Source organism: Furipterus horrens, unplaced genomic scaffold (genome assembly GCF_987537825.1).
Source record: "Furipterus horrens unplaced genomic scaffold, mFurHor1.1.pri manual_scaffold_12, whole genome shotgun sequence".
In the NCBI taxonomy this organism is placed as follows: Eukaryota; Metazoa; Chordata; class Mammalia; order Chiroptera; family Furipteridae; genus Furipterus; species Furipterus horrens.
The window spans coordinates 40,227,521-40,250,684 of NW_028327182.1; the positions used below are offsets into that span (position 1 = coordinate 40,227,521).

Genomic DNA, 23,164 nt, shown 5'->3' on the forward strand with positions numbered 1-23,164 from the left:
ACCTCTGAGTTTCACATTCTCAAACACATTTCCCAGGACTGGTGGTGAAGGGTGTGGATTCAGATCACATTGGGTCCTCATTCTACCTCAGTAATAGGCATTCAAATAATCCCTTTCTTTTCAGCATCTCCATCCACCTCACGCTGTTTTTATTTTTTCCTTTAGAATTATTTTATTAAATCATAAATGTACAACAGCTTCTTAACTCTACACACACACTTCAATTTTTTTTAAAGGAAAAAATGTGTTATATCTTATTATACCATGATCCTGGCTAATAGTTTTTCAAAAATCTTTAAAAAGGTTTCACATTGTCACCTGAAACTTACAAATGTAACATTTTCAAAGAAGGAATGCTTCTACACTCTTACAAAGACCACTAGAAATAAACAACAATTAAAAAGCTAAGAAACTGTCGCAAAGGCATTTTTTTACAATCCTTCCTCCACAGTAAGGTAATGTTATTAAATAATCCAATCCACTCACAAAATGGCTCTCTGCATCTGCTCTGGTGTCTTCTTCCATATCACTGCATACTTATGCATGACTGAGATAAGAGTTTCCTTAACATTGTTATTTCTATAACATGAAGTTGTTCTGTTACCGCTGGGCTTTCATCCTCTCCTATTTATACAGTGAAGCCCATGGCAAATAGGAAGAAGCTCAATAACGGCTTCTCCTTCCATTGCCCCCACTCCCTTCTCTTCCTCCAGGACCATAGTTTCCTCCATCATATGATCCACCCATGTTCCTGCTATCACCAAAATTTCCACTCTTCATTGGACCATAGTTAGAAGGTTGCTGGTTATAATTTCCAAAATCATTATAATTTCCACTTCCATAATTTCATCCTCCATAGTTGTCATAACCACCTCCACAGCCCCCATCCTGGTTGCCATGTCCAGGTCCTCCACCACCATATTTTTCTTTTCCTCCTCCATAACCAGGGCTACCTCCAAAACTGCCACCTCCAGGTCCTCCGCCATACCCATTATAGCCCTCCCCAAATCCACGGTCACTTCCATAGCTATCAGATCCTCCTCTAAAGTTACTTCCCGGTCCTGGTCCAAAATTTCCACCGCCAACGCGGGAGTCTCCAAAACCGAAGTTGCCTCCTCTTCTACTTCCAGAACTTTGAACTTCCAGCATTTCTTGTCTAGACAAAGCCTTTCTTACTTCTGCATTATGACCATTGGTTGTATGGTATTTCTGCAACACAATCTTATCCACAGGATCATGGTCATCAAAAATAACAAATCCAAAGCCTCTTTTCTTTCCAGACTGCATATCAGTAATTATCTCAATGGTATCAATTTTTCCATATTCCTCAAAGTAATCTCTAAAATGATACTCCTCAGTGTCTTCCTTAATACCACCAACAAACAACTTCTTCACAGTTACATGAGCCCCTGGCTTTCCAGATTCCTCTCTTGCAACAGCACGTTTTGGCTCAACCACTCTCCCATCAATTGAATGCGGTCTTGCAGCCATGGCGGCATCAACTTCAGCCATGCATGAAAAAGTTACAAAACCAAATCCTCTTGATCTTTTGCTTGCAGGATCTCTCATTACTACACAGTCTGTAAGTTTCCCCCATTGCTAGTAGTAGTTCCTAAATCTTTCTTCCGTGGTTTCAAAGCTCAAGCCACCAATGAAGAGTTTATGGAACAGTTCCTTTTCTCTCTCCATCGCAGACTCTGTCGCTTCAGCCTGATTTCCTGCAGCCGAGCGAGATGAGACAGCTCTCCGCGGTTGAACGCGAGCCGGACTCGTCCTGGCGCTGTAGTGAGAACCGCCGCTGGAGAAACAACAACACTGAAGGAACCTCCACATGGCAAGCTGGCACTGCTGCTACTCCACCTCACGCTTCTGAAGTAGTTGCCCCCTCCAATTTCTGAGATTTTCTTAATTTCTGGAATGTGAAATAATTTGCTTCTTATCTGTGTTATCTTCTTCTGCATGCCTTATTCATCTACGTTTATTCTTCACATTGGTCAAAAGTACAAACATCTGTTTTTTCCTTAATTATTGTTTCTGGATTATTTTATTACTCAGGAATGATTTTTGAGCATTGAAATGTTCAATAAAGCAAGGACAGTTGAGTCATTTGTTGGAAGTATAAAATTATACTTACATCCTGTTACATTGTCTTGCATAACTAAAAAAATATAAAACCACATTCTCATTCAAGAGTTTTCCTATCCCTCCAAAGTAAGCAAATCAAAAGTCATCTCATGAGCCTACTCCATTCTATGGCTATTTTTTGACTAACGTGCCAGACATGATGCTGCTGGATAGGGATCAAAGATGAACAAGGTGCTTTACCATCTGGTAAGGGGTACAGACAATTAAACAGGTAATACACATAGAACAATGTTTTATGGGAGCTCATAATAACATCTAGCAAAGGTTAGCATGTAATGCAGAAATTTATGTCTATGCTGACATTTAAATGATGAGTATGAGTTAGCCAGATTAATTTCAGGAGGAAACATCACAGAAGAAATGTGGAAAGACCTGAGAGAGACAACAAAGCAAGTGCAAAGAAATGTAAGAAACAGGGACTCACAGATGAGCTGGGAAGAGAAGCCTGAAGAACGTAAGTAGAGTTCAAACTCTCAGTGCCAAAACTAATATGAAGGTGTTTGAATAGTTGTGGGAGAAAATGGGACATTCTCTGAGGTGAAGTAGATGGTTTTGAAGAGAAGAAAGGGTAATAAAGTTAAGAGATGTTAAAACATAGTTGATGTAATCCAGCCCAGAAATATTGGAGGACTTCAATTGAATTATAAAAAAGATAGTAAAAAAAAATTATATAGATCACTATCATCATTTTAATAATGTACAATTAGAAAAATGTTTAAAATATTTTTAAATTTTTCTATTTGTACTAATCTTCATGTTTAAAATTAAATCAATTTCTACATTTTGCAAATGGCCAGCAGCAATTAGAGAATAAGTTTCCTTAGCTAATGAAGATTTCAGAGATCCATAGCTTAATCTATTACTTCTCTTGAATTTGACTATTAGAACAATCCTGAATGGTTGTGATGGAACCTCTGGTACTCGCTTTCTGGTAGGTACAATTTTCTAAGTACGCTTTTAGGAGATTGTGTTTTATTGATCATAGATATTCTACTTAACCAACAATTAATGAACTCTACTAGCAATAGTTGTAGAACTAAAAATCAGCAGACCTTAATTATTTTACCATACAAAATGTCACCCCAATTCTCAAAATGTTATATGAAATATCATAATTTCATGAAAGTGGAATTTCTCTTAGAAATAATAAAATGTAGAAAATAGAAATACTTTTGAGAAATAATAAATAATTAAATATTGTGCCACTTAAAATATAAGACAATCTTGATAGAAAATATTAAGTTGAATATAGTAAACACATTCATTTAACTTTCCATTATTATGGAATGAAACAAATTAATCCACAAATTTTCATTTTTTATTAGAATTCAAATTTTAGTTTCAGAATCAATTATTTCATGAGGTCATCCTCATGATGAGTTACAAAGTAATAGATGAATTAGTAGGAAAAAGACTTGCCTTTATTTACCATCCTCTATATGCTCAGATATATATAATCAACAGAGTAATTTAAAACATATTTATGTTATCAAATTCCTAGTGGAAAAAATAAGACCTATGTTAGTCTATATATCATACCAATCAGAGAATTAACAACCCCCCAAATCAGTAACTACCTTGTTATCATGCAATCATTAAGCATCAGAGCCAGGGTTTAGAGTCAGGTATGACTACTTGCAGAATTCATGCTCTTTTTAGCATCCCCAGCTGTTCAAATTCTTTAAGATTACACTACAGTAAAGCATAAACTGGAGAGCAATGCCAATTTTTTTTAACTTTTGATTAACTTTCTTAATTTTGTGTATTTTTCTTCAGCATTATTTGCATATTCACTAACCATTTATTCCTTCACCCAAAGTACTTATTGAATAAGTTAGTATAATACATTGCCCATGCCTTAAGGAAACTTTAAGTCTGACTTAAAAAGTTAATTAACAATGTGAGAAGAGAATAAAGTCTTATCACAAGAGAGTATATTAGCAAAAGCTAATTATATTGTACACATAGGCATGTTTTTGGAGTTTTAAAAGTACAGGATAAGTATGTTTAATCAGGCATAAGCATATAATTTTTAAAATGCAGAAACTTTATGAAAGTAAATATTTCCCAACACTTTTTAGGAAAAATTTTGTAGAATTAGTTTGGTTAATAATTCTGAAATACTTAACTTTTCATCACTGGGCTCTCTTTGGAGTTTAATTCATACTGCATGTATCACAAGTTGGATTCTGACATAGCATTCTACCATAATTGAAAGGTGGCCATGAAATGAAGCCTCAACAGTTAGTCTCAATGCAATCTATTTTCACAAATTCACTACTATTTTGAGAACATGTATGTAAAATCACATGCTCCAGTAAAACACAGACCTTGCATGAACACACAGTGGAATGCAATATAACACAATGCAGTAAGGGAGTGTAAATCCTAAACTGGCACATGATGAAGCAAATATTGTATGTGAAATCTCACCTTTGTCACCAAGATTTGCATTCATTTCATACAAATTTTATAATGTCATATACCCCTAGTATTTTCCACTGCTTTTGCTAATTTATAACTTGCAAAGCTAATTCTACATAAGAAATTGAATTTGTCAAATCATATTTCTCACACACACAATATGGATAAGAAGATGAAACTACTTTTTAGTAAGATAATAAAGAAGGGTAACTGAGATGGCCATTAGGTGAGAATCTTTATCATTATCTCTCTCCTTCTGACAGATTTTTTTTTCCTGGCTCTGTTTCCTAATTTGAAATAACAGTATTTCAGAAGAGAAGTTCCAAATACAAAACAACAATTAAATGAGGTAGCAGGCAAAAGATGTATAGATTTTAGAACCTCAAAAATAAAAAATGAGAAAATTAGTCAACTAAGTGAATGTCACCAATATAAAGATTATTTAAATATTTGGACATAGACTTCATGGGTTCATCAGGCAATGGCAACATCAAGAGACGGCACATATCAAGAGACTTTGGTGGGGATGGTGTGAAAGAGGGAACTGAGGTTCACTGGGGAAAAAAATTACCTTCTTGTGGGGTATTTAAAAAAAGGTTGAGACATTTTTGAGATTAGAATGGAATGGAGTTGATGTTAATCATTCATGGAATTATAATGATTATAATATTCATTTTGAATGTTTGTTCCATGCCAGGTAGAATACTAGAACAATACATTTACTAATTTATTTCAATCTTCAAAACACCCTTATAATTATGCATCCTATAAACATTTTTTGAAGGAAAGAATTATGCCTAATCAAAAGGAAGTGACTTTATATAATCTAGAGAATAAATAGTAGAACTGTTATTTGAACCCAGTTCTGTTTTATCCAAAATCATGCACTTCCTTTGCAATGCTATGATATTTAACCATCAATAAAATATCAGCCCAGTCATTCTTTTCTAACTGATAGAAAGTCTTCATACACTACTAATACACATAAATTATTTGAAAAATACATAATACTGATTTCTCATTTAGTTCAATCAATTATTTTTAGTAGATATAACTTCATATTCTCCTTCTTGGAAGTGCATGCTAGTGTTTATTTTTATTCTCAGTGTGAACAGCAGACAGAATGTGACAGAGATGATACAAACTTGAGAAATCCTTATTATTCTATTAAGGTTATATTTCTCATTGATCAATACTTCCAGGATAATTTTTAAGGTGAAATAGTTTCACTGATTAAGTCTTGTTTTAATGATAAACTGATTTTTATGAACTTATAGTTCTTTATTAGAATGGATGCACAAACTCCTTCTCATGTGACAAAAAAATAAGTAAATTTCTATTGTCAAAATTTTGTTGCTATTTATTTACATTTTCACTTTGCTTTTGCAGAACATATGCTGGCACTTTGGCATAAGCATGTCAACCTCAGGTATAAATATTATTTATTTCCCTTAATTAGAATAGGTGCTGGAGCCTAGGTTGAAGAAGACCATTACTATGTTAAACATCTTCAACTCTAGGTCTATTCTGAACACCTTCAGTCAGAAGAATTACTCATAATTCAGTATAGATCTTCACTTAGTATATACCTTGCTGTTTTGTGAAGTTATGTGTTCTCAAAGAACTCCATCTAATATCAAAGAGTTTACTAGATTGCTAAACAATAAACAACCAGAATTTAAGAATTACTAAAGGTGAATACTGAGCAACTGGTGAAATTTATACTCAAAACTACCATAATAAGCAAGGCAATTTTTTCTTTTAATGTTTCAAGAGTTTATAATCTTTATCTGCCCATTTTCTAATACTTTATATAAATAACAGGGAGTTTAATTTTTTTAATTAATTAAATTATTTATTTAGAGAGTGGGGAAGGGAGGGAGAATGAGACGGAGAGAAATATAGATGTGTGAGAGATACATCAATTGGGGGATCTGGCCCGCAAGCCAGACGTGTCCTGCTGACTGGGAATTGAACCAGTGACCTCTCAGTTTGCAACTGGTACTCAATCCACTGAACCACACTAGCAAGGGTATGTGAGCTTAATTTTTGACTCTTCTCTAATTCAATAGTTTCTCTTTTAAGTTCTATACTAATTTATTACCTCTATGAATATTTACTTCTCTCACTGGGCTTCCTTCTATACATTTCTGTTGTATCTTTAAGCTTTAATTAATTTTCCCTTTTTTACAAAATCTTTGTCCCATATTTCTAATGACAAATTCATATTTAACTTGTTACAGAATTTTTCCTACAATCTCATAAAATATTCAAGTCAATGGGAATTCATTTCCCCTTTTCACAGATAATGTTGATTATTTAGAGGTCTAGACTGCTCTTGTTATTTTTCTGGCAAGGACAGGTTCTGATACTTCAGACCATGCTGACAAATTTTAAGGCTTAATCCTCACACAAATCCTCTACCTCTTTCCTGTTGGCCATTTTCCATATTCATCTTGAGGATTCCAACAAAGCAGAAAAGATACTTAAATATTTTGCTTCCCATCAGAGTCCTCAGGACTGTTATATTTCTCATAGATATATTTAATTTTCAAGTCTTTAAAATCCATCAAAAAGCTCATGATTTTAAATCAGGAAAAAACAAAGATTTTTAACAATTTAAATCTACTTTAATCAGAAAAATTTGTTGTAGTCTTTTCTAAATGTAGTCTAAAAAGAGATTTCTAAAGCTTTCCCAAATGATGAAGACATTAATATTGAAATAAAAATACTTGATTTCACCACTAAGTATATTTTAGAGTTTTATGAGAGGTCAATTTAGACAATTACACTCTAAAAGACACTATAATTAATAATAAATACTACATTGAATGCTTTCTCTTTGTGTTGTCCACAATGATAGCCTATTAGAATGAAAATCTCCTCTAGCATCTCCTACAGAGTCTATGTATAAAGAATTACTGTCCATTTTCTTTTTCTTAGAGAAAAAATTTTATAATTCTTAATTAAATTAAAAAATAATATTGAATACAAAAATATAAGTTGTTTATTTTAAAATAGCATATAAAATTATAAATTTGGAAATGGAAATGCCATTAATATGATTTTATTAATTCTTTATTTTACACATAATAAAACTGAGGCAGAGAAACTAAAGGACACAAGAAATAAAATTTTATTTGATGAACTTTGAAAATGTAGGTTTCTGTTTTCACACAAAAACTCATTTAATTGATTTTCTAATTTTCTTACATTATGTTTGTATAATGTAATCTTTTACCTTTCTAAGTTTATATGCGACATGTTTATATTTATAAGTATACATAATTATAGAATATTGCAATATTTTGGGGAAAGATAGAAAACTGTTAGTTTTATTTTATTTTATGTTACTTCTCTGAAGACATACTTATTGACTTTAGAGAGAGGGAAAAGGAGGGAAAGAAGCATCAGTTGGTTGGTTGTCTCTTGTATGCACCCTGAGCGGGGACCAATCCTGCAACCTAGGCATGTGCCCTGACTGGGAATTAAATTCACAATCTTTCAGTTTACAGGACAACACTTAAACCAACTGAGCCACACCAGCCAGGGCAGCATAATTTTAAATTAATGGTTTTTAGATATAGATTTCTTAACTGATTATATCAAATACTTTGTTTTCTAAAAATATGTATTTCCTAGAAAATCATGCCTTGGGATTACCTTATTTTCTATATTCTTTTTCCTATATTTCTTTTTTTAACTATTTAATGGATATTGGTTTTTGCAATATAAATACAGCTAATGAATATTTGCCATTTACCTTGTAATAGTACCTTGAGAGTCTCAGGAAACATGATGCTAACACAAGTTAAGTAATGAGTGTGTTGTAACAGATATTATCTATGAGAGATAGTGAAGAAGGCATGCAGAGGAGCAATACTAAAACCTGACTCAAATTCAAGAATATTTATAATTAAATTTGCATTGTACTTATATTTATTTACATTTACATGTATTTATTTGCTGTCTTCAATGGGATGAAAAGTGGCGAGTTAGAAGGGCCTCTGGCTTTGGGATACATGAACCTAGGCCTTTAAGATGCTCTCTTAATATTATAGGCATTAAGGCAAAATGAGAAATCTGATATTTATTTTTGCTTTAAGTTAAATTTATATGTATTTCGTAGATATTTAATTACTACTCTATTTAATCAATAAACTTAAATATTATAGTGCATTTTTTCACATTGAAAAATAAAAATGACATTGTCCTCAAATTATTACAAAATGTTTTGAAATTAACTTTTGGAAAAAAATAACTATATTAACAATGATGTTAATAGCACTTGTTGGATTCTTATGGCATACCAGAAGTATGGTACTCACAGCAAATGAATAAGCTTACTTCAACTCCATTTTACAGAAATGAGAAAACAGGCTAGTGTAGTAATTCTTTCTTTTTAAGTACTATTCTGTAAGGGCTGGAGCTGATATTATAATCCAGGCAGTCTAACTACAGGTCCAAATTCTGGACTCTGTGAAACCAGAATTAATATAAACATTATTTAATCCTTTTAATTTTATGAAAGTGATGGTTTCTTTAGTGAGTATGTATTATTTTGAAAATGAAGGGAAAAATACCAAAGGTGCTGCCAACCAAAATTTTCCAGGGAATAAAGAGGAATTCTGCTCAATTGTTCATAGAAATTTAAACATTTAGACTCAAACCAAACATGTGAACTGAACAGATGGCACTGTGAAACTGTCTTATTTCTATTTGCTAAACTTCCTGCAGTTTGTAGAAATAATAGATTTTAAAGAATTATACATATCTGGCCAGAAAAATGAATTCTCAGTCTCAAGTGATTAGTGATTAGTGATCACACATTAGTGATCAATGTGTTTTATTTTTTGTGGCTATATTTTGCAGTGTAAATCTCAAGAAGTGTCTCAGTTGTAAAGTATAGGCACCTTAAGAGTGTTTTAGTTTTTCGACTTCCGGCCAAGATGGAGGCTTAGACGGACGTGCTAGGTCTCCCTCTACAACTAGAGAGGAATACAACTACTTCAAAACAAAGGATAACTAGAAATTCCAGAAAATAAAACTACACGGAAGCCCAACATATGAAGTTATAAACCAGTGGCGCCCTTTGGGCAGGTAAGGGGAGCGAAAGGGGGCGGTGCTGTTTGCGGTCGCACCTGGGACAGCGGCGGGGAGAACAACCCCGGCTGCAGTCGAACCCCCGGCAGCTCGTGACCCCAATGCTGGGGAAAGCAGCCACCACATCGCCTTGAACAGTGAGGCCCAGGGGGGCGGGAGGACAGATCCCGGTCTCCTAGCGGAATAACTGTGTGAATCCATCCTGGACCCCCGCCCCCAAAGAAAGCGCCACAGGGCTGCGAAATAGGTCACAGACAGGCACCGGTCGCTGGATTGTGATGACAAAGCACCACGGCACAGCAAGAAAGGCTGCCGAACGGCGCCGGTCGCTGGGTTGTGACGAGTACACAGACACTGCCCCCTACAGCCGGCCCAAGAAAACAAAACGCATCTGTCAAAATGAGGCAGACAGCTATAGAAATCCCGGTGGCACAGCTCACCAGGCAACAGATGGAGAACCTGACAGATGAACAGATAAGAAACCTGTCAGATGATCAGTTCTGGGCCATTGTTATCAAGTGGCTTACAGAATTCACAAAAGATCTGGAAAAAGATGAGAAAGAAGCGAAAAACACTCATAATGAAAGGAACAAAACCACATACGAGACAGATGGTGAGGAAAAAAAATCCAGAGTTCATTTCAACAAACTGGAATATGGAGAAAGAACAAGCAGTCAACCAATGCAGCGAGAGGAAATGGGAAGCAACGATGAGAGGATCAGAAACCTCTGGGACAGCTATAAAAGGCCCAACATAAGAATCATTGGTTTGCCAGAGAGTGAGGAAGATGAACTAGAACTTGAAAAATTGAGTGAAAATATAATAAAGGAGAACTTCCCAGACTTGGGGAAGGAAATAGACTTACAGGTCCAGGAAGCACAGAGAGTTCCAAATAAACTGGACCCAGGGAGAACCACTCCAAGACACATTATAATCAAAATGTCAAAAATTAAAGATAAAGAGAGAATCTTAAAAGCAGCAAGAGAGAAGAAAAGAATTATGTACAAAGGGGTCCCAATTAGACTATCAGCTGACTTCTCAAGGGAGACCCTGCAGGCAAGAAGGGACTGGCAAGAAATATTCAAAGTAATGAAAATCCAAAACCTACAACCACAAATACTCTATCCAGCGAAATTGTCATTCAGAATAGAAGGACAGAGAAATGTTTCCAGGACAAAATAAAACTGAAAGAGTTCATTAGATCCAAACCACTGTTATATGAGATGTTAAAGGGACTGGTTTAGAAAAAGGAGGATCAAGACAATGAAATCTAAAATGAAAACTGCATCACAAGAAACAACGGAAGCTAGGGAATTGAAACAAAGGCAAACTAAACAGGCAACGAGAGTGGAAAAAGAACTATAGGTTCGGGGAACATATTGGGGGGAGGTCAACAGGGAGGGGGAATCGGGAGAGGGAGGGAGATGATATAGGAATTAAGGATCATGGTAGGAGGGAATGGAATAGACAGGTTGAGAAGAACTGTATGCACAACTAATGGACATGATCTAAAAGGGGGGGACAACTGGAGGGAGGGGGGCCACCGGGTGGAGGGGAGCAGAGGGAAGGGAAATTGGCACAAATGTAATATTATAATCAATAAAACACATTAAAAACGTTTCAAAAAAATAAATAAAAAGTAAAAAAAAAAAAGTGTTTTAGTTTCCTAAGGAGTTGAAAACACCAGGTTCATTAATAACTCATTGCAACACAGGAATTTCATGTATAAGCCTTGTGTTCCTGAGACTATAATCAATATACAAAAATTGCAATTCATGTTTGGGTCCATAGTTCTGTAAAGTTTCCTTCATGAAATTTCCTTCCCTTTATGCAATTTCTGAAGATGAAGATGAACACGAATAGCAAAAATGCAAAACTGAAGATAAATTGAGATTTAAAACTAACAATTCATTTCTCAGCTCTAAAGATTGTTTCAAAATATGAGGCTTCTGTTGAATTGGTCAAAAATGATCAGTGACTCATACTTCACCAGGACACTGTACTGAAAGAGCAAAATTTACTGAATGTTCATGAAAATATAATGACATAAGAATAATACATGGTATATACAGTATAAATATTAGACTTTGGTTTACATATTTTGTGGGTAAGTAAAATTCATAATTGAAATATCAAAAGTGGTAATCTGATTTGTATGTTTTAATCTTAACAGACACAGATACAACACACACCTCATATAATAAAACAACTGAAAATAAAATGACAATTACCTTTTGATTAAATATCTATGCTTGAATTATAACCAAATTGATAGAGACACTCTGAATTGACTGAAAAAAAAAAAAGACTCTACCATGGTGTTAGAATAAAGTGAGAAGTACAATGTTGCACTATATACTAAAAGGCTTTGTGAGAAAGAAACTAAAATGGAGACTGGGAGAGAGAGAAATAAAAAAGCAAAGAAAAAGTGAAAAGGAGGCTTGGGAGTAAGATGTGCATGTGTGTTTGAAAAAGGCAGAACCACATTTCTTGACTTTCTCCACACCAGCATTCATTCTCAAAGCTTTCTCCTGCCCAATTTACATTCTCCATGGAAAATAAATCTCGTTAGCATGATACCAACGTTAACAAGTGCTCCAGGCACTATACAGAAAATACTGCCAAATTAAAATCTCAGGAAGGAAACTCATTTCCTATCCTCACATAACTCAACCAACTCTCATCTCTATGCCTAACTAGTAGTTCACGTTTTAGTTTTAATATGTATAAAATTTTCCTTTTCTCAAATTCCCTGAAGAGCTGTTAAAGGGAAGTAAGGTTTAAATCACACACATTTTATAGGAAGACTCAGGCACAATGCATTTGGAGGCAGAGCAGTAAGAAAAAAAGCAAGGTAATAGAAAAGTAAAAAATGCAGAAAAGACAATTATGTAATTTTTAATGATCTAGTGAAGGTTTCATTAAATTAACATATATTTTCAAATAAAAAATGCAAAAACATGAGTAGGTGCTTGCATTTCACTCACTTTTATTTAACAGAGATTTTTATAGATTAGCTCACATCTCTTAAATTTAATATGTTATGCTTTTTCTTAACCTTTTCCTGGGAAAATGATGAGGTAATTTAGTTGTGCCAGGTTATGAGAATACAAAAATATGCATATATATATAATTAAAATATAATAATAAAGATATAGAATTGTAGTTATAAAGTAGCAAACTGGTGTTTTGTGAGTTTCTGTGTTTGCAAAGGAATCCTTCTTAAAGGTTCCGTTCTCATATTCTTAGACAATAGACTAAATAGTAAACATGGGGTGAGAATTCTCTAAATAAAAACTACATGTTCTAATTTGATTATATAGTGAAAAACATGAAAAATGTAATCCGCTTTATAAACTTGGTAAGAGGAAGTCATTATAAGAACAATATAGACTCCTATTAATAGTTTCAGGGTATACAATTATTGTTATGTTTGGTTACAGTGTTAAAGAAAATTATGGACAAATCTGAAAGCAGCACTACTTATATTAGAATTTGAAGGATGAATTTAATGTAGACAGAGGAATCATGGATTAAACACATTTAACTCTTGTTTTAAGAGGGTCATATGCCAGAGCAATCAGACATCTTTGTAGAATCTATGGGACACTTTTTCAAAGTGCAGGGATAATGATAGCTGCCTTTATTTAAGAACTCTGTCTATTGGTTTAAAGGGAAGCTATTCACAGTACTTTAAAGATGTCACTAAGCCAGGACAACCATAAAGGAGGTGATGCAGATTAAACTACAGCCCTTCTTTATGGTCCTTACACCCTGTGTGCTTTCCATGTGTTTATATAAATTTCATACTCACAATCTTCTTGCTTAAATGAGAACACTGACATTCCCTTTTCAGATTACAATTTTCTAATCTCAGACTCAACAACCATGAAATTTTTTATGTAAAAATATTTAGAAAAAGATTTATCCAAAATGTGTTTAATTTTTCAACTCTAGCCCAAAGAAGTTAAGGTAAACTATTGTGATCATTTTCTATTGCTTCATAACACATTAACACAAATGTAGTTTAAAATTACACATTTGTTATCTCACAGTCTCTGAGGGTTAGGGGTGTAGGCACAGCAGGGCTGGGTCCAAGGCTCAGGGGCTCACAAACTGCAATCAAGGTAAGGTCTCAGCCAGGCTATCATCTCATTTAGAAGCTAGAGAAGACTATTGTAAGCTAGTTCAAGTTGGTAGAATTCATTTTCTCATACTGATATTCCTAGGATACTGCTTTTTGCTGTTCTTAGAGGCTGTTCACAGTTGTCTGTCATAGGCAATTCTCCAATGTTACCACTTATTTCATAAAGCCACTAAGAATCTTTTGCTCCAGTCTGCTAAGTCCTAGTCTTATATATGTAACATCCTATCATCTTTAGCAAATATAAGATTGGTGCAAAAATAATGCCCAACTGCAAACTTTATTTTAAAAATGAAAAAGCCCATAATTATGAAAATACTTATTCATTAATATAATCTCATTTGCTTTCTAGACCCTCATTCCATCTGTCAACTAGCTTATAAATGCCACGCCTGTAAAAGTATTTAGGTTTTGAAGCAAAATATGAATCTAACTCATTTTCAATCTCTTCTTTTGATCTCAACCTAAGACCATCAAAATTGTTCTATAGTCCCTGAAACAAGTGATAATCAGAAAGAGCAAAGTCAGGAGAATATGGAGGATGAAGCAATATTTCCCAACCAAGCTCTTTCAAGAAATTTTTGGTGAGTTGAGCTGTGTGACGACGAGCATTATCATGATGGAAGATGACACCCTTTCTGTTGACTAAGGAGGGTCGCTTTTGGTTCAAAGCTGATTTCAAACGATGAAGTTGTTCACAGTAAAGATTAGCAGTAATTGATTGTTGTCTAACAGTCCATAAAGGATAATTCCTTCCATATCCCACCATATACTCAACATGATCTTCTTTGGATGAACTCCTCCTGTTGGTTGTTTAACTCTTCTTCCTCTTCAACTGATCCACAATTGGCAGCATTTAACATTATTCTAAAGGATCCACTTCTCATCACCTGTAACAAGACTACCTAAAAATGGTGCCTGAAGGTGTCATGAAAGCAATGATTTACAACAAGCAACACACTGTTGCAGATTCTCTGGAGACAGTTCCTGTGTGACCCATTTTCCAACTACTAAAACCTTTCTGATCCTTTTCATTTGGCATAGCATGATTGTATGGGCTATGTTAAATTATTCTGCAAGTTCCCTAGAGGTAATGGTGGGATTTTCTGTGACAACAGCTTCCAACACTTCGGAATCAAGTTTTTTTGGACGATCCTCTTTTGGCTCATTTTTCAAACTGAAATCCCCACTTCAGAAATGGGAAAACCACCTCCTGCAACTTATTTCAGTCACTGCATCATTCCTATAAGCTCTCTGAATAGACTTTGCTGCCGTACTTGCATTGGCACCTTTATGAAACTCATAGAGTAAAATATTTCTAATGTGGTCTTTAGATGGGACAAACATGGGTTCAAATATTTCAGATGATTATGAACAATACTTCAATAATCTAAAAAAATAAAGTATAAATTAGTCACTGTACATCAAAAAAATTATAAGAGGCACAAATTTAATAAATACTATCTAAAACTTTATTTTAAAAAAGTCAGACATTACTTTTGCACCAACCTGATACTATTAGTTAGAAACAAGTTACAGTCTCCCACACTCAAAGAGAGAGGATTACCAATAGACATCAACACAAAAGGATGGAAATCCTTAAGTGTTGCATCAAGTCAGTCCTCAGATACTATTTAAAGTCACAGAGCAAGTTGAAAGAGAAACTTGAACAGTTGCTGCTCAATTTTCTTGCATGCCACATCACTAACTCCTCCAAATTACTTCTTGTTTGCACAATCTCTGTTGTTACTCTGTCTCCATTAGCCATTACAATGAATTTTCATTGAAAATTCTCTCATGCTATTTTTGGAATCAAAAATCAAAAATCAACATTCTATCACAACATATCTTCACTTAAGGTAAGTTTTAGCAAATTGTTTTTCTTTTATTTATTTATTTAGGTTTTTCAATTACAGTTGTCCCACTTTTCCCCCATATCTCTCCCCACCCAGGCCACCCCTTCTCCCACAATCATGTCTCTCCCTGTTGTCCATGTCCATGAGTCATTTATACACATTCCTTGACTAAACCCTTCCCTTACTTATCCCCTTTCTCTCCCTCCCCTCTCCCCACTATTGACTGCTATTCTACTCTTTGTCTTATTTAGTTCGTTTGTTTGTGTTGCTCTTCAGTTTCCTGTATTAGGTGATATCATGTGGTATTTTGCTTTCTTTGCCTGGCTTATTTCACGAAGCATAATTCTCTCTAGTTCCATACATGTTGTTGCAAAAGGCAGGAGTTCCTTCTTTCTTTCTGCTACATAGTATTTCATTGTGTAAATGTACCACAGTTTTTTTATCCACTCATATACAGATGGGCATTTAGGTTGTTTCCAGCACATAGCTATTGTAAACAGTGCTGCTATGAACATAGGGGTGAATAAATTCTTTTGAATTAGTGTTTTAGGATTTTTCTGGTATAATCTTAGCAGTGGAATCACTGGTTCAAAAGGCAGTTACATTTTTAGTTTTTTTGAGGTAATTCCATACTGTTTTCCATAGTGGCTGTACCAGTCTGCATTCCCACCAACAGTGCAGTAGGGTTCTCGTTTCTCCACATCCTTGCCAGCACTTGTTGTTTGTTGATTTGTTGATGATGGCCATTCTGACAGGTGTAAAGTGGTATCTCAGTGTGGTTTTTATTTGCATCTCCCTGATGGCTAATGATGTTGAGCATTTTTTCATGTGTCTATGGACCTTCTGTATGTCCTCTTCAGAGAAGTGTTTGTTCAGGTCCTTTGCCCATTTTTTAATTGGGTTGTTTGTTTTCTTGATGTTGAGTAGTATAAGCTCTTTATATAATTTGGAGATCTGTCCCCTGTCTGTGATGTCATTAGCAAATATGTTTTCCCATATGGTTGGTTTCCTTTTCATCTTGCTGATGTTTTCTTTTGCTGAGCAGAAACTCTTTAGTTTGATGTAATCCCATTTGTTTATTTTTTTTCCTTTATTTCTCTTGCCTTAGGAGATGTATCCATGAAGATATTGTTGTTACGTGAGATATCTGAAAATTTCCTGCCTATGTTTTCCTCTAGGACTTCTATGGTGTCATGACTTACATTTAAATCTTTGATCCATCTTGAGTTTATTCTTGTGTGTGGTGTAAGTTGGTGGTCTAGTTTCATTTTTTTGCACGTCCTTGTCCAGTTCTCCCAGCACCATTTGTTAAAGAGGCTCTTCTCATTCCATTTTATGTTCCTTCCTCCTTTATCAAATATTAGTTGACCATAGAGGCCTGAGTTTATTTCTGGACTCTCTATTGTGTTCCACTGATCTATATGTCTGTTCTTATGCCAGTACCAGACTGTTTTGACCACAGTGGCTTTGCAGTATTGTTTGATATCTGGTGTTGCGATTCCTCCTGCTGTGTTCTTCTGTCTCAAGATTGCTTTTGCTATTCAGGGTCTTTTTTGGTTCCATATGAATTTTTGGAGTATTTGTTCTAGGCCAGTGAAATATGTCATTGGTATTTTAATAGGGATTGCATTGAATCTGTAAATTGCTTTGGGTAGTATGCCCATTTTGATGATGTTGATTCTTCCCATCCAAGAACATGGTAGTTGCTTCCATTTATTTGTACCTTCCTTAATTTCTTTCTTCAGTGTTACGTAATTTTCAGAGTACAGGTCTTTTATCTCTTTGGTTAAGTTTACTCCTGGGTATTTTATTTTTCTTGTTGCTATAGTAAATGGTATTTTCTTTTTTGTCTCTGTCTCTGATATCTTATTGTTGGTGTACAGAAATGCCTTAGATTTCTGTATATTTATTTTGTACCCTGCTATTTTGCCTAATTATTATTTCGAGTAGTCTTTTAGTAGAGTTTATAGGGTTTTCTACGTACACTATCATGTCATCTGCATATAATGATAGTTTTACTTCTTCTTTCCCTATTTGGATGCCTTTTATTTCTTTTTCTTGTCTGATTGATGTGGTTAGGACTTCCAGCACTATGTTGAATAGGAGTGGAGAGAGTGGACAGCCTTGTCTAGTTCCTGATTTCAGGGGGAATGCTTTCAGTTTTTGTCTATTGAGTATGATATTGGCTTCAGGCTTCTCATCTATAGCCTTGATTATGTTAAGATATGCTCCTTCTATTCCCATTTTGTTGAGTGTTTTCATCATAAATGGGTGTTGTACTTTATCAAATGCTTTTTCTGCATCTATTGATATGATCATGTGATTTTTGTCTTTTATTTTATTTAGGTGATATATTATATTTATTGATTTGCGAATATTAAACCATCCTTGCATCTCTGGGATGAATCCCACTTTATCGTGGTGTATGATCTTTTTGATGTATTGCTGGATCCTGTGTGCCAATATTTTACTGAGGATTTTAGCATCTATGTTCATCAGTGATATTGGCCTGTAGTTTTCATCATTGCTGTGTCTTGACCTGGTTTTGGGATTAGGATAATACTGGCTTCATAGAAAGAGTTTGGGATCTTTCCCTCTTCTTGGATTTTTTGGAATAGTTTGAGGAGGTAGGACTTAGTTCTTCCCTAAATGTTTTGTAAAATTCACCTGTGAAGACATCCGGTCCAGGGCTTTTGTGTGCAGGGAGATTTTTTATTACTGCTTCAATTTCCTTCTTTGTTATTTGTCTCTTGAGACTTTGTATTTCTTCTTGATTGTTTTGGAAGGTTATATGTTTCTAGAAATTTGTCCATTTCATCTAGGTTGTCAAATTTCTTGCCATACAGTTGTCTGTAGTAATTTCTTACTATTGTTTGTATTTCTGTGGTATCAGTCTTGATTTCTCCTCTTACATTTTTGATTTTGTTTATTTGGGTCTTCTCTCTTTTTTTCTTGATGAGCCTGGCTAGAGGCTTGTCAATTTTGTTTATTTTTTTTTAAAGAACCAGCTCCTAATTTTGTTGATCTTATGGATTGTTTGTTTAGTCTCTATGTCATTTAATTCTGCTCTGATCTTGATGATTTCCTTCATTCTTCTTGTCCTAGGCTTTGTTTGTTGTTGTTATTCTACTTCTTGTAGCTTTAGGGTTAGATTATTTATGTGAGATTCTTCTGTCCTTTTCAGATATGCCTGTATTGCTATGAACTTTCCTCTTAGGACTGCTTTTGCTGTGTCCCATAGGTTTGGGGCTATTGTTTGTTCATTATGATTAGTTTCTAGAAATTTCTTGGTTTCTTCTTTGATGTCATTTTTAACCAACTTATTATTTAATAGCATGTTATTCATTCTCCATGAATTTGGGTATCTTTGATTTTTTCTCTGAGGTTGATTTTTAGTTTCAAGGCATTGTGATCTGAAAAGATGCTTGATATGATTTCAATTTTCTTGAATTTGTTGAGGCTTGTTTTGTGTCCTATCATGTGATCTATCTTTGAAAATGTCCCATGTGCATTTGAAAAGAATGTATATTTTGCTTCTTTGGGGTAAAAAGTTATATATATCAGTTAAGTCCATGTGGTTTAGTGTGTTTTTCAATGTCTGTATATCCTTGGTGTTTCTTTGCTTGGATGATCTGTCTATTGTTGATAATGGAGTGTTGAAGTCCCCTACTATGAGGGTGTTGTTGTTAATATCCTTCTTGTGGTCTTCTAGTATTTGCTTTATGTATTTGGGTGCTCCTATGTTGGGTGCATATATGTTTATCAGTGTTATATCTTCTTGATGGATTGTTCCTTTAAGTATTATGAAATGTCCTTCCTTGTCTCTTTTTATAGCCCTTGCTTTGAATCCGTTTTGTCTGATACAAGGACTGCTACCCCAGCTTTTTTTTCAGGTCCGTTTGCTTGGAATATTTTTTTATATCCCTTTACTTTCAGTCTATGTAAATCTTTTGTTTTGAGGTGTGTTTCTTGTAGACAGCAAATATGTGGGTCCTGTTTTCTTATCCATTCCATTACCCTATGTCTTTTAATTGAAGCATTTAATCCAGTTGCAAATTATTTTTCTACCGCTACACTAAGGTCAAAGTATGAGACAATGTGGGGGGTAGAAAAATAATTAAAACAAAAAAAATAAATTATATTTATTTTTCATATATACATATAAGTATATCATCTTAATGTATATGAGCATTGTCTTTCTTTATCTACTGCAATTAACACCCCTTTTGTGGGCTCTGAAACTTATAGAAATTGAATCAGGAGAGTTAACCTTGACTCCACTACTTTTTCTCATATTCTTTGATAATGAGAATGAGATATTCCATTACAACATTTGGAATTGGAATGCACTGCCATCTCTCTGAGGGACCTATGGCGAATCTTTTAAACAGTTTGTGCCTCATGTTTCTGTCAATATGATGAGTAAAATATAAATATCCTAAGATTGCTTTAAAGATTAAATAAGCGCCACTATTAAAATGTTTGTTTCTTTTTATTTATTTATTTATTTTTTTTGGTAGTTTCTTTTTTTCCTTGTATGGAAGTTGAAATGACTGAACTGCACTTATAAATTTTTTTTAGGTTCAACTATTAATAATCCTCTAAAACTAAAGGTTGATGCTTAGAATCTCCCCTAGGATTGACAGAGGTCAACTGACAGTTCTTTGTCCATGTCAAGTGATTTAAGTCAGCGTTCTTCCAGAATCTGGACAATACCAAAATACAGATTGGGTCTTTCAAGATAAATATGTCAAATAGCCTTTTTCATTTTGAAAGTGGAACCCATCTGTTTCTAAGGCATGCATTAATGCTTTTTTATATTTTCATTTTTTTTCTTTGTTCAGAATATTATTTGACCAGTTATATCTCTAGAAGTATACATATCACTTATAGTTTATAAATTGTTGTATCCAGGAATACACTGAATATTTTTTGTTGCATAACAGAAATTCCTTTACTTTTATTTGTAATGCTCAAAATATTTCTTGAGTTGTTTTCTGCGAATTCAATGGTTTCTTTTTTCTTCACATCTGTATCAAATCTTTCTATATAGGCATGACATTGTTTCTGCCCACTTTCGAATTCTTTGAGCCTCTGCAGACTATTCAAAAAGCCCCAAAACAGGACTGATTTATCTTTCTTCTAACTTAATTTTTAAAATGGCCTAATCATACATTAAGTATTTGGAAAGGGTTCTGAAAATAGTCTTAAGAGGTTATGATTTAAAGTAAAGAAAATTTTACTTGAATGTGATACCTCATCCTTGTTAAAATCCTTAAAAACTATTTGCTGTTTTCTGTCAACTATGTTTTGCCTGAAAGGAAGAAAGTAATTACTATGAACAGGATTAGATTAGTTTGGAAAACATTTTCATGGAACCCCTGTAAGCTTTTCAGTCAACTTTGAAACTATAGCTAAAATAAATTAGTTCTAATTCCCCTCCTGATTTTTGTAGCTTTCTTGCTCCCAGAGAGTTATAGCATAGTGAACAATGGTGTTGCTTACAGGAACATAGGATTTCATTGGGTGCTGGATCATATCATTCTTTTTTAACTACGTTACTTTCACAGATGATTTGCTCTACTGTAAAATCATTAAAGATATTCATTAAGTATGCCACTCTTTTGTGGAGGATCAATATTTCTAAAATAAAAAGCACAGTTGTTTGCATTTAATTTCAGTCATGTTTTCTTTTAGGCTTTCAGTGTTTTGTTTTTAATATGCCAGAGTAACTCTTCAAGTAATGAGATGGCACCTTGTGTAATGAGCTACTGTTTGTTGTTATTCCTGGCAACATACCACACAAGGGCAAGGCCTGCAAATACAAGTGCATGCATGAGGTGCTCTTGCACCCTGTGGTGAGGGCCTGTTTGAGCAGAGGGAGGACAAAATTATGCCTTCTGTTTAGTCTCCAGACAGATTAGAGTGGCCTCAGCCTCAGTGTCTCGAGGCCTGGATCTGTTATGCTTGGTGATTCTTTCCCTTGCAAGTTCACTGATATTTTCCAGTCCCCACAAAGTTAAAAGCACAAAGCAGAAAGCATTTACTTTTTATTATGTAAATCAAATAAAATTAAGTAGGACCAGACTTAAGGCAGCTTAACCCAATCTACCATGAACTCAACTTACATCATGCTAAAGTAGCACAGGTTTTTCAGCTGAACAGTTTAGGCTTAGTCAAATATCCAATTCTTTGCTTTCAATTTAGTTACATTTCCAAAGCTTTATAAATAGTTTGTCTTTAATTTGGATTGAGTATAAATGCTTTAAATTTTTTTAATTGAATATAATTTCAACTGACTAGACCACATAAAAACTGAAAAAAAACTCAAGTTCTTTTAAGTTACCTGATAGTAATTGACCATCCACCAATTGTCTGACTGAATGAGGCATTGCAGTAAATTAAAATGAACACAGCAGAGAGGAGAAGAGGATCTAAAAGACCCTACTCAGAATGAATCTTTACAGTAAAGAATATCACATATACAGGATTTCTGGCCAAAATGGAGGCCTAGACTGACATAGTGCATCTCCCTCCACAACTAAGAAGGAATACAACTACTGCAAAACCAGAAATAAACAGAAGTTCCAGAAAATAAAGCTACATGGAAGTCCAATGTATGAAGTTATAAAGAAGTCATGCTTCTCGGACAGGTGAGAGGGGTGAAACCAATGAGGAGAGGTCAAGCTGTGCTGGCAGCAGCAGCTGTGGCAGGACAGCAGTAACCAAAGACACCTGTATTAAAGGGGAGGCGAGAAGCACCTGGGGAGCACCCCCTGGCTGCAGACCAAACCCGTCAGCTGGCAATTCTAATGCTAGAGGAGGCAGACCCCCATTGCCTCGGACTGTGAGTGCCGGAGGGCATGGGGATAGAGGAGGAGGCTCCTGGCCTCTCAGCGAAGAGTGAATGGCAGGAAACCATCTTGCACCCCCACCCCCACACAAAGCACCACAGTGTGGTGAGAAGGATCGCCTGGTAGTGATGAGTGCACAGGGCTCTGCCCACTATAGTGTAGGAGGTGAGACAGCCCTGCCCGGGAAGCAAGGTAAACACAAAACTGTCAGGATGGCACTGATCATAATAGAGATGCCAGTGACACAGCTGACCAGACAGCAAATATCTCATCTAACAGCTCAGCAGATAAAAAATCTATCTGAGGCATGGTTCAGAGCTTTGGTTATACGAATGTTTACAGACCTAACAGTAGGTATTAAACAAAATGGGGAAGGAATGAAATGAATTAAAACACATATGAAACTAGTAGTGAGGAAAAGAAAATCAGGGATCAAATCAACAAATCAGAACATAGGGAAGGAACAAACAGTCAACCAGTGCAGAAAAAGGAAATGAAAAGTGAGGAAAATGAGGAGAGGCTCAGAAATCTATGGGACAGCTATAAGCAGGCCAACATCCAGATAATAGGGTTGCCAAAAGGTAAAGAAGAAGAACTAGAAATTTAAAAATTATGTGAAAAAATAATGAAGCAGAAGT

General features: G+C 34.8%; 1 pseudogene; it reads right to left on the reverse strand.

Annotated features, from left to right (window-relative positions):
• Positions 1 to 599: 599 nt before the first annotated feature.
• LOC149996044 (heterogeneous nuclear ribonucleoproteins A2/B1 pseudogene) lies at positions 600 to 1,605 on the reverse strand (annotated as a pseudogene).
• Positions 1,606 to 23,164: the final 21,559 nt, after the last annotated feature.